The sequence below is a fragment of the Amphibalanus amphitrite genome, unplaced genomic scaffold (genome assembly GCF_019059575.1).
Source record: "Amphibalanus amphitrite isolate SeventyFive unplaced genomic scaffold, NRLGWU_Aamphi_draft 000046F_arrow, whole genome shotgun sequence".
Classification (NCBI taxonomy): domain Eukaryota; kingdom Metazoa; phylum Arthropoda; class Thecostraca; order Balanomorpha; family Balanidae; genus Amphibalanus; species Amphibalanus amphitrite.
Genome location: NW_024881542.1, coordinates 609118 through 621944, shown reverse-complemented (window position 1 = coordinate 621944; position 12827 = coordinate 609118). Strand labels below are relative to the sequence as shown.

Genomic DNA, 12827 nt, shown 5'->3' with positions numbered 1-12827 from the left:
AAGGCAGTTGCCCTTAGTCTATATCAACCTTCCAACTGTAGCTTTTGGTGGCCACTGAGGTTAACGAACATGGAATTCCTAATTATTTGAAGTGGCCTTTGCTGTCGGAAATTTAAGCGCAGCGTTGCACTTAGCCCTATCGGGCAGCCTAAGTTCACTGCCACGAAGCTCTAGTTTAAGCTCGGCGATGAAATTTGAAAGCAGCTTCATAACAGCCAAGCTGCCCTGAGCTAAGTCGAATGAGCCTTGAGAGCTCTGAGCATAACCCAGCCCAGCTTAGTGACCCTGAGCTCAGCTCAATGAGCCTCATGTAGCGCTGAGTTTAGCTCAGTTAGGACCGTGTGGGTTCGGGCGGCTCTGGACTGAGCGCAGTCGGTGCTGATCTGAGCTCGTTCGGCGCTGAGTTGAGCTCGACAGTTGTGAAGCTGAGGGCGCTGAGCTAAGCTGAGCTGAGCTCAGGGGTGCTGAGCTGGACTGAGCTTGAAAGGCGCTGATCATAGCAGAGGACGCTGAGCTCTGGCGGCGCTGAGCTGAGCTGAGCTGACCTCGGAATTGAGCTCAGTTGACAGTTGACACTGAGCTGAGCCCGTTGGCGGTTTTCTGAGCTCGGCGGGGATCTGAGCTGAGCTGAGCTGAGCTGAGCTGAGCGCCGCGCTGGGGCGGTCTGCGCGGTGCGCGCTCGGCCCGCCGCCGGCCGCCGACCTTGCCGCCGGCTGTGGATGAAAGTGGCGTGCAGCGGCGGCGGTCAGTCGGTTCGGAGCCGCGCCGCGCTCCGGTCGCTCAGTGCCGCACTCCGCGCCGCCGCGCCGCACCCGTCCCAGGCGCGCCACCCAGCGCCGCACACGGCGTTTCACCAGCCGGCGGTCTCACAGCTGACGGTGAGTAGAGAGAGAGAGAGAGAGAGAGAGAGAGAGGCGCCGGTCAGCCAGTGTTTATAGCGACTGATGGCGAGGCAGTGTTTACTGTTCAGGCTCCAGAGATCAGAGGTTGTAACTGGGCCCGGTGAAACCATAATAGTTGTGCAGGCGTTGACTGGTGTTATGTTTCCAAACAAAGTCCGGAGACGGGGTGGCTCACTTATCTAATGGTCATCAGAGTTGATAACTACAAACAGCACAGATAGTAGCTTGCAGAAGCTACTGTTTATTGATGGCGGCTGGTAAGCATCTGTAATAAATTGAAGTACCCAAATGTAATTGTGCATTGTGCAAGCATAAATTGCCTTCGCCCGGTTGTCCATCATATCACTAGAGCAGATCAATTTAGCTATTTTTATAACTTTGAACTCATAACCAGCTGGCACTAATACCTACCTTATCAGCTGTAAGACGCAGCTGTGCAAGGTTTGTGGTGAGATACAGGAGTAACTCGGCCAGCTGGCACTAATACCTTATCAGCTGTATAGGACGCCTATGTAGGGTCTGTGGTAAGATAACAGCAGTAGTTCGTCTCCATGACCTTTTGATGGCGAAAAATGGCCGGCTGGGCACCACAAGGCCATGCACCGCTATAACCGGTGTCTGAGCCACCAGGGAGGATAATGCACACCGCAGGGTCTTTTCCTACACCATCGCTTCGGTCGGGGACTGAGCGGCGTCACCGTGCGCCATCCGTCGTCAGCCGTCAGCTTACCATCCGTCTGGGCCAGCTGGCCTGCCTGCAGCCATACTAAAGTAATACAAAACGCTATGGAGGTCTCATTTGAGTTAAAAGGACCTCGTTGAAACGCGCATGTTCATTGCTCACGCTAAGCTGCATTGAGCCGTACTTCGTGATATTGGATCACATAAAGCACATTTAGCAAAATGAGACGGCACGTATTCGCACGGAACCAATGGCCACCGATGGCGATATTGAAGGTCATATTGTGACTATTTTTACCGTTCAGGATCCCATTCAGCCCCATTGAAGCAGCCTGCGGCCCGCAGTGTATTCTATGCCAGCGAGCAGCGAGCAGCACCCGTCGCGGCGACTTTCAAGGGCCTCGTTTACCTGTTGGGCGACCGGCCCCGATCCGGACCTTCGTGACGCAACGGCCGGTGAGCGTCCGCTTGGCGGCTGACCGGGCGGACGGACCGGGCCGCGCCAATCCGCACTCCGCAGGGATCGCCGGCCACGGGATCGCGACCCGCAGCGACGGGAGCTCGCCAGAGTCCCCCCGAGGAATTATTCTTGGAGTCAAAGCCGTCACAGAATCAGAGGTGGATGCTCTGAGACTCAGAGCCTTGGTTCTCGAGAGTCCTCGGTTCACTCGTGCCAGAGCTGTACGTTTCCTCAAATCCCTGGAGTGGCGCTATTTGGAATCTCTGAGTCACATGTCTTTGTCGCTGGAGTGGCCGTTCCGGGAGTCTGGGCGAGGTCGCGCTGCCTGGAGTGGTGCAGTCGCCGTGTCACGGGGAGCGGGGTCACGGGGTGAACCTTGGGGCGGTTCCGGTGCGCCGGCGAACATCGTGACGAGACCGTGACCGCCGGCGGTGGGGAAATGACCGTGACGTCACTCTGCGGTGATGCGTGACCCCACCGACCTGACGTTCCGCCCCGTTGACGCCACCCGTGATGTTTAGTGTGACGTGTTGGAGTGATGTATAGTTGACTACAGAATGATGTTCCACTCCTCAGAAGCTATCAGTTGACCGGAGCGCTAAGTTGTGACGTTTATCACGCAATTAAGCATGTCGATTGTGAGCATTGGGACAAAGCTATAATTTGTGAACTCAGCCCGTGTGATGCGGCACAGCCTACCACTCCAGGCAAATAATTGCCTGTGAAAAGTAGAACATCATTCTGTAGTCGACTATACTGCCGTTAGGGCGACTTTTAGCGGGCAGGCGGTCGCGGATGGAAGTGAACAGCTGGTAAGAGGCAAATGTGAACGAACGATATCTGAATGGTCATTCTTGGACCATACTGACCCGACACAAATGTGGGAACTCACTTGGGTCGTAATGCTTTATACGTTATTCCTAACAATGCCTCTAAAAGGCTGACATTTGAGTGAAAAGTCGTCAAGGACACATGCTTGCAGCACAGCCCATTTGCTGGCTGTCTCCGAATTAAGTGCGAGGCGTTGCAGCGTGGCCCGGTGCGGTCCGGCCAGCTGATTTTACCGGTCCGGCTGTCCGTGCTGTCTCCGCGAACGGCCACCAGTGCCGGTCCTGTGTGCCGTAACCTTCCCACGAGCGGGCCGGTTTCCTCACCCCGCCCCCAGCCGCCGCCTCTCTCGCGCGCGCGCGCGACACGAAACACTGACCCGCCGGCGCCACACCGGCGCGGCCCAAGGTCAGTTTTTCGGTCGTGCTCTCTCGGCTCGTTTGGTTTCGTTTCGCCGATGGCCGCTGACTGTCGGCTTCCTGGCGGGCTGACGCGGCCGGCGCTCACCAGTCTCCCATGGCTTCGGGCCGGCGCGGGCGGCGAACCGTGACCGGGGACCTGGGGGGGGGGGGGGGGGCAGGTGGGCCCGAGCTCCGTGACTGGGGGCGGGGCGGCGCGCCACCTGACCGCCCCTGACCGAGACGTCACGGAATCACGGTCACCGCGAGGGTCGCGTTCCCCCGTCTCTGGTAAAAACAGCCGAGGCCGCGGCGGCTCTCACGCCCACCGTCTAATTGACGCGCGGGTCGGACGGCGCCGTATTCACAACATCCGGCGAAGGGCCGCTGAAAACGAGAGCGGCGCCGCGCCAACCCGAGACAGCGGCTCAGGGAGCACCACTCAGCGCATCCCTAGACGGCCTTGTCCGACCCACACGCCGGCTAACAACCCATTAGCTCGGACACATCCCCGTGCCAGACCGTCTCGGCACGCAAACCGCCGCCAGTCGCGGTCAGCTCCCGTGGACACTGCGGCCCTCGCGCCGTGCCGAGCCCGACCCGCAGCCGCTGCACGCTGCCGCCGGTGGTGAGAAAGTGAAAGCCCTCACGAGACGTGCACACGGGCGACTGTGACCCGGTGCACACGGGCGACTGTGACCCGGTGCACACGGGCGAGTGTGACCCGGTGTCGGCCCGGCATTCAGACCGAGCTCGGAGCGACGCTGACCCAGAGGGGGCCAAGCTCTCCGAGCGCAAAGCGACCCGAGCGCAGAGCGACACTGACCCGGAGGGGGCCAGGCTCTCCGAGCGCAGAGCGTCACTGACCCGGAGGGGGCCAGGCTCTCCGAGCGCAGAGCGTCACTGACCCGGAGGGGGCCAAGCTCTCCGGGAAATGAGCGTCACTGACCCAGAGGCGGCCCTCCGTCAGGGCTGGGTCAGACGCGGCTCGACCCTGAGAACACGGCACGAACACGTCGCTAAGGCGATCCCGTATCTCCAGCTCACGTGCCGGCAAACGTGTGTACGCAACGGTGAACAGATTGCTGCTTGCATTGTAGAATTAAGTCGTTATCTGCATTCTTTTTTCACAAAGCTGCAAAAAAACGGATTCAGTTATATAAAGTCCCTCTTATCATTTCGACCATGTATTTTGGAGCTACGGTGTTTAGACAGCGGGCAGCTGAGGAGGCGGATTGCTGAATCCAATACCTAGCGGCATCTTGGCACGTCGCTCAAGCTTGGCTGTTCGCAGAATTTGGTATGTACAAGCATCCGGCGGGTAGCCCGCGAACTCGCGGCGATTTGGATACTCAACTTCCATCTGCAAACACGTGCAAGCCCTCCCAGCTATTCGGATGTTTGCATAATGATGTCGATAAGAATAACTGTTATGGCGCCCAAGTCTGCTTGCGCAGAAACATCCCGATGATTAGCATAAACGCATCCTATATCGTTTGATGGTTTGTTTGTAATCGACGTTCCTCACAGGCAATCGAGATCTGCTGACCTAAAAATCCTGCTTTGGTAAATCTAGCACTAATCCAACAGTATAGAACGCTCCCATGCGTGCAGTAACAATTAGGAGACATGAGCAAGTCATTTTCCGGTTACCGTTTCTTGAGAAAGGTTCCACGGCACAATGTCATTCACACTGTGACGCTGTCGGAGCTCGTAGACCCACGTTTAGGTCGTAACTAGTGACTGATTCCGCAATGGTGACATGCCATTGTTAAACGAGTGGCTGCTCCCGCGCGGCGTTTGCACAACATGGCAGCGGCTGTGGCGGAGCCCTGCTGCCCAGATGGTGTGTAAATCACTTCTCAGCGGCGCCGGCTCCTCCCAGGGCTCCATCGCTCATCGCAGCGCCAACGTCATCCTGGCTTTGTCCGGGTCTGGCGGACATTTCACGCGAGGCGTCGAGCAGGTGCCGTACTAGTGGGACGTGTCTCTGCACCCTCCACCGCTGGAGCCTCCGCCGTCCGAGCACCATGGCGTCGGTGTCCTGAGGTCGGCGCCAGCCTGGCGCCGGGGACGGGTTACGACATCAACCTGGGTCAGCTGTCCCGACCGCCGAGGCCGAGAGACGACCTCCAGCGACCCATCCGCGGCCGGACTGTCTCGTTACCTACGCGCGCCAGCTTCGACCACAGACACCGCCATCATAGTTGCCAGCAACCTCGGCGCCAAGGTCACGGATAGGGTGGAGCTGCGGCGGGAAGTCTCTGTTGTGGTAGACGTTCACAACAAAGTGACCACCGGCGCGGATCCGGCGAGGTCCGTTCCCCGCACTCCGTCCCTCGTCCGTCTTTTTCCGATGTGACGTGGCAGGCCGCCTCACCCTCAGCCCAAGGCCGCCGTCCGTGGTGTGTCATTGCTGCTCGCCGCCCTGGAGAGGTCGTGTGATGAACGCTTGACGAACGTGTAGAGTGCCGGACAGGTGTTCTAAGTGAGGAGTTCTACCGAGCTCGCTGGTATGTTGATGCAGGAGAAAGCAGAGGCACCGACCCGCTGCGACCCGAGATCCGCCTCGGTCAACCCTGGATTCACTACGAACGACATGACACGGACGTGTCGCTATCAGGCGCAAAGTGACGCCACGAACACTAAACAGCCAGTCACACTTCAATCATGCCATGATCCCGGCCTCGTTTATGCTTCGACGCCGTTGCTTCAGACCGGCAAACACAAACGAATTGCAAATGGGGAAACTCGTGGTCTATGTGATAGCCTAAGCGATACCGACACCGCAACGTAAATGTCGAATACGGTGAGTGGTATCCTGGACCGAAAGTGCCGCATCGGTCTTACAGGCTGGTCGATATACCCGCAGAGACGGCCTTACGTTATCCCAGTGAATCTTCTCCGGGAGCAGATTGATTATGGGACACAGCTTATTAGGCTCTGTATCGACACTGATGACGTCAGCACACCGATACCATTACCTAATGGACACAGATGACGTCACCGGGCTGAGACGGGTCGCCATTGGTCGCCCGTTCTGCCTGCTGCGACCTAATGGATCAGGGTCGACCATCGATCATCGCGGACGGATTTTCGGCAGACGGGGTAAATGTAACGCGCCGCGAGCAGGTGTGAAGTGCCACGCCGCGGCACTTTCAAAGCCAGCCGGCGTAAAAACAAGACGTCACAGCCAGCCCTGCACTGCTGGGTCTAATGTGTGTAGAGTAAAATGCCGCGGCCTCGGCCGATTCTGGAGTCACGTCAGCTCTCCGTGGAGAGGTCCCGTTGGTCTCAATGTCTGTCTGATGAGGTGTCGTGTGCCCACGCCCAGCCGGTTACCGTGACCCCGACTCCCGACACGCACGGAGAGTGTCTCGGCGAGGAGCCGCGCTCGCCGGCGGCCGAAGATACCGGTTCCCGACCCCCAGGCCGGCGGCGCGGTCAAGGCCGAGCGATAGGCGACTGACTGAAGAAGCCAGCATGAATAAGTGAGCGGATATTTTCAGCTGGTTGTGCCGGGTTTTCCAGGAAAGTGACATTGAACTCGAATCGACGGGGCCTCGATATGATATTCACTGGAGTGTATGGTCCACATCAATCACCCACAATATTCGTGGATATACTGATGAATAATTCATATTCTATGCATACGACAAAAGAATGCGTGTTTCCTCTTAAATTGTCTGTTAACCCGCGACCTGGTGGGGGGGCTATTTTTTGCCCCCCCTCCAGACTTTTCGATATATCTCCAGAACCGCTGCGCCGATCGTCACCAAACTTTCAGTACCCTCCCGGACATCAATTTTACACATTGTGACCAAAAATTTTTCCAAAGGCTATGATAGGTTGGCCGGAAATGACGTCAGAGTGACGTCATGTTCTGCCGTTTTCGACCCAAAAAAGGGTTTCGCGGGAAGAGCTGTCAGGCCTATAGCTTTGCAAATACAGAAAAATGATAAGGACATAAAAGCTGTAGAATGAACAGGGCTACAAAACTGCTATCTGGGATTTTTGAAATTTTTGGATTTTGACCCCTAAAAATCAAAAAAATATTTTTTTTGATATAATAATCGAAAAATCCAAAAAGTTTTTTGAATTTCGCAAAAACCGGAATATATGTGATAGTCCTTACCGCCTTCCATCCACATACCAAATTTGAGATTGATACCTCTTTTTTTGGCGAAGTTATAGCGAAAAAACTGTTCAAAATTGATGACGTCAAATTTTCAAACTCAATTTCTAGCAATTCTAGACCCCGTAGCGCAAAACAAAGACCACCATTAGACTCCCCGTGACGAGCTGCATCGAATCAATACCCATTTTATGCACAACTATCAACTTTAAAATTTGACCTTTTTTGGCCTGACCTTGACCTAACCTTGACCTGCACTTCACCAGAAAGTGACCTAAGCCGTACCTGATAGTCTTATAACCAACACCATTGAGTTGGAAATGAAAAATTGGCCATAAAACATGCATCACACAACCTTAGTAAAGTTGGGCTCATGTGACCTGACCCGTGACCCTTGGTGACCTGACCTGTGACCTAACCTGGTATTGTTAGTGACCTCTAATAGCAACACATCTACTAGGCAACTGACGCCCTATCGCTGATTCTCGACAAAATGCGTTTTCCTCGGTGTTATAGCGCATTCCCTAGAAGACCCGTGAACGGTGAAACATTTCATCTTTGACCTGACCTGTGACGTCATCGGTGACCCCGAGGTCAATGAAATTTGGTTTCCTTAAACAAATTTGACAGGCCTTTCGAACGCCGTTTGAATTTTGCGGATCCGTCCAGTAGATTCGGAGATACGAGGGGGGGGGGGCAAAAAATAGCCCCTCCCCCCACCAGGTCGCGTTATAAACAGACCCCACCAGGGCGCGGGTTAAAAAAGTCATCTTTATATGATCTCACGCATTTCATAACTGCGTAAAAAAGTAAGTGGTTGATTGTATCGGTTCATATTGAACAAATTTGAGGCCATTTCACTAACAGTAGGCATGCAGCTAGGGACCGTTTGCCTTGCTCATGCACAAGCCAGTAGAACAATGGTGCTCTCTGAAACAATAAATAGACGCTTGTCCCCACGAGCGGTGGTGAATTCACTGTTTGGGCAGTGAGGTGCAGTTTCTGTATATGATACTCATCTTCAGGAGCCGGTCATACAAGCTATTCCTCATCTCACATCTGACAGTTCTTCTGCGAGATTTACGACTGATGTGCAACGGAGCATCATCACGGCCTTTTCAGAACACGGCGTTGCATCATGGTATTTACAGATTGCATTGGGGCGAGGCGGAGCTCGGCTAGATGGTATACCCCTGCAGCATAAGGCCGCAGGGGCAGGAACCCAGTACTCCTATATATGGTTTCTTTGTAGGTATATGTATTTGAGGGCAGAGTTCAGAAGCAGATATTTATTAAACTTAAAATGCTGCAGCCTGCAGCCTGTAGGTGATTCGAACGGTCTCGCTTTTGAAGTGTTTAGGCGACGATTTAAATCGCAATTAGGTACATCAAAAGAACGACAACAATCATTCACTTTCAAGCGCGTTTGAAGCCATACCTCTTGCGTTACATTTAGCTCTTCTATCGAAGGGCAAGATTCGATTTATAATCTTTTAATGCTTTCGAAACCATCCGAATAACTATCAGAAATTGCTTTGAACAGTGTATGTACATCATGTCATACTCTCCACCCCCCAACCATTAGCAGTTCGCCTGCATACGAAGCACGAACTTCTTTCCGGCAACGTTTACCCGGTCTGATCTGGCCGGCAGACATGCATGTTGTCTTACATGTATGACGCAGGTGCATGCGATATGTCCTACAGACATGGCAGGGAGTCCTGTCTTCTGCCGCCCTGGCTGGCTACTTTCATCTGGCAGCCACCAATCAACTATCGCTTCTGTAGGCTCCCTGCTTATTCGTGAGGAGAGCTTTTCTCTTTGTCGGTGTGCGCTCAGAGTTAACAAATGCACATCACGGTTAGCGTGGTGAGATACACCGTGATGCCACCACCGGTTTTGATCTACGGAGACGGAGCAAGTCAGTGCTGGGTTGTTGCAGACTAAACAGTGGGGAGAGGAGAGAGAGAGAGAGAGGGAGAGAGGGAGAGGGAGAGGGAGAGGGAGAGGGAGAGGGAGAGGGAGAGGGAGAGAGAGAGGGAGAGAGAAGCTTCGGATTAGCATGCAATGTTGTAAGTGGACGTTAATAGATGTAATGTAAGTGAAACCAATAGAGAGACTGTTATTTGTTGGAGTAACATGCCTGAAAGTGGTCGTAACATGCCGCGGCGGGATCAGTTACGCTTGAACGAATCGCTAGGAAATCACAGTGTATCACCGATGACGCTGTGCCACGAGGCACCTGTTTCACAGACACAGTCAGTACCAGTTATGCTGCTCGGTCACGGTCAGCATGTCGTCCGACTCCGTGCGGACCTCTCTCCCGCGCCGGGGTCAGCTGGGCTATACGTACTGTGAGTGGTGTCCCAGGCCGGTCAGCTGTGAGTGGTGTCCCCACCAGTCAGCCATGCTCTGGGCTATACGTACTGTGAGCTGTGAGCGGTGTCCCTGGCCGGTCAGCTGTGAGTGGTGTCCCAGGTCGGTCAGCCATGCTCTGAGCTGTATCACCGGCCATTCAGCCATGTCTGGTGCGCGCGGCGGCCGGGTGAGGCTGCCCCGGCCCGGTCCGAGCGGTCACCTGGTCCGCCGAGCTTACCTAGCGACCGGCGCTGAGCCTGCCGACCGGCCGACCGGCTGCCTAGGTCAGTAGGACGGCCAGCGCCGTCGGCGGCTCTCATTGGTGATTGGCGAACCACTATCGGATGTGATCCGTCCCTTTCGCCACACAACCGGCGGCTCGCCCGGGACGCAGGGGGGCGGGGAACGCGGGCGCCGAGATGTCGGGGAGGGGAAGGTCGCCGATTAGTAATGGTAATGGGGAAAAACTGAGCGGTGGCCATTTGCCAGATGACTTTCCAGACTACACCTGTCAGCGGAGTTAAGAATAAGCGTGATTTATGTTTCACAAATATAAAGTATAAATATATAATAAAAATATAAATAAAAGAAAAGGCTTACTATGTTTTATGCGACTGACTTCCATATATTGCAATGCAATAATAATGGTTTTAGACATGAACAGTGCGGTGGGTGTACCACAAAAAGTATCATCTATATCTTCCCAGACAGGAACCCAGGATTGACCTTTTCTCGGCCGTGACGCCCGGTGATTGAATTGGCTCCGGTCGTGGCACCATTTCACATCGCCTGTGAATGCCTCCCCGGTGATCCATGTGGCGTTATGCTGATTTCAACAGAAGCCAAATCGAGGCGGCTCTGCCCCGATTCTGGCATAACTGCAGTGCTTTACATTACAAGTGGCAACTGTTATCCTTCCAGTATGATTGTCAAATTATAAATAAGCCATTCACAGGATGTTAAAGCGAGGCATTGCAGAAACTTGACCTGTGTGAGTGCTATCCCCGCTCACCTGGTTTCAATTGGTTTGTTGATATGATCCCTGAGAACTAATTAGAGCGACCTCATCTGTCCCCTCGTCTACCGATTCCGCCAATGCCTTTTTCCTCGAAAAATATGATGCTATGCGTTTATGAGCTGCATTTTTCGGCATTTTAGAGTGGCATTGCTGAGTCAAGTCGGTTTTTAACGTTTGTTTCTTTGACTAGTTGGCAGTATTGATTGGACAGTCGTTCGCGAGTGCCGCGGTATTGACCCAAGTTCATGACTTCACGAAAGTCGCCTGTTATTAACCTAGGCTGAGACTGCTGAGCTAGTAACTTGGCAGTGCACTTTGTCGTGCTGAACGCGCGCTGTTCTGCATAATACGACCCTTGCTTAGTGCACAGCAGCAGCTCGCTGCTAATAGCACGGCGCTCACAAATACCTCGAATAGCCATTCTTTTTCCCGTTTCTGTCACGCACGAGACGCATGACTCACGTTCGGAGCCTTTTCGTTTGGGCCCGCTGTGTCACGTCAGTCTGAACCCGGTGCACGGTGTGCACTGTGTGCACTGTGCAGTGTGCAGTGGGTGCACGTCTCGGTCCACACCCACCACCCCCCTGAGCGCACCGGCCAGCATTTCCGCTTCCTCGAGCAGCGCGCCGGTCGGCCGGTCGGGGTCGGAGTCGGAGTCGCGACTCGGGCGCGGGCAGTTGCAACACACGCGCGCTTGTGAAATGGACTGTGGCCGGGCGTAGCCTGACCCAGATCGGAGGTGTCTGTGGCACCTGACCCGGCCGGCCTCATCGCCCCTCCCACGCCCAGGGAGAGAGGGGGGGGGGGGACAGAGAGATGACGGATGGCGAGTCTAAGCCGTCACCACGCCTTGGCGATTGATAGATTGTGGGTCGATCTTTATGGCTCCAATCGCTGTCCCGATCTTTGCTGAAGCCAGGTGCGAATTATATGGCTTGTGTTAACTGTTCAGAGGAGCTACGGTTGAGTGAGCAATGGAAAGGTAACGAGAGAGTGTGTCGGCTTGTAACCGTGAAATGTCCCCATGATGGCCATATCTTCAGCCATGTGTACTTTGTACCATTTTACTTTTATGTCGGGCAAACCAAGAACATTTGCGCTCTTGCATTTGGTTCATTGTTCCTGGTTTTAACTTGCCGTTTACTTTGAGTTGGGAATGTGCTTTGCCGCCACGAAATCACATCATTACAAGCCGACAGGCATGTTAGAGCTTCCAGCTCAGAATGACCTGGAGATCAGTTGTGACGCGGGTTCAGATCTCATGTCCGCCGTCATCCGTGCTATGCGGAAGCGGGTCTTTCCGCTGCTGGGGCAGCTTTGTCCAGCTCAGGTGCTGTCCCATCCGCTTATGACGTCAACACGTTGCCTTGAGTGGTCGGTACGATCTCGCGCAAAGCTCCGGTGGGATCACTTTGTGCCCTCCCCGGGAGCTCGAGTTCTCCGGGTGATACGAGGGCTCGCTGCAGGAATGGCGCCCATGCCCCAGCTGACACGCGTGGGCGGTGGGGCGCGGGGCGCCGCCGGTGCGTGCAGACCGTGTCTGTGACCTCGGCGGGTTCGGGGCGCGTTCCGTGGCGCAGTGATGCCTCACAGGCGCGCGGACGTCGCCGGTGGCAGTTTGCCGTCCGGTGGTTCCTGAGCCGGTGGCCGGCCGAGCAAACAGTGGACGCGCCGGTTCAAGGACAGCCAGTGGCGCGGTGTATCCTTCCCGTCGCGCCGCAGACGCCGCCGCTGTCACCGCGATCGCCGCAGCTCGTCAGCGCGCGACACGGTTGGTCGGTCGCGCTCCCGGCGCACCAGTCGCTCGGGTTTTCCAGCTCTGCGCCGCCGCCGGGGAGACGGCTGAGCTGCCGCCCCGCCGCCTCTGACGTGTGAGTGAACAGACACGACACGAGGAGGAGGAGAGCAGGACCAGCAGTCGCCGCGGATGGCGCGACACGGTATATCAAGTCACCGCTAGAGGTCACCGTGGTACCGAAAAGTGCCTTTAATGGGTGTAGCTAAGTGGTGTAGCCATACGAAACACCGAAGGAGCTTAGCGAAATGA

The 12827-nt window shown here is 55.1% G+C and overlaps 1 protein-coding gene across 1 annotated transcript in view; it reads left to right on the top strand.

Moving 5' to 3' along the window:
• The first annotated feature begins 748 nt into the window (after positions 1 to 748).
• The window catches only part of LOC122377512 (furin-like protease 2), a 33898-nt gene continuing 21819 nt past the window's right edge, over positions 749 to 12827 (top strand). Inside the window, exon 1 of the mRNA XM_043357600.1 lies at positions 749 to 878. The gene's annotated coding sequence lies outside the window, so the exon portion shown is untranslated. The remainder of the gene's footprint in view (positions 879 to 12827) is intronic.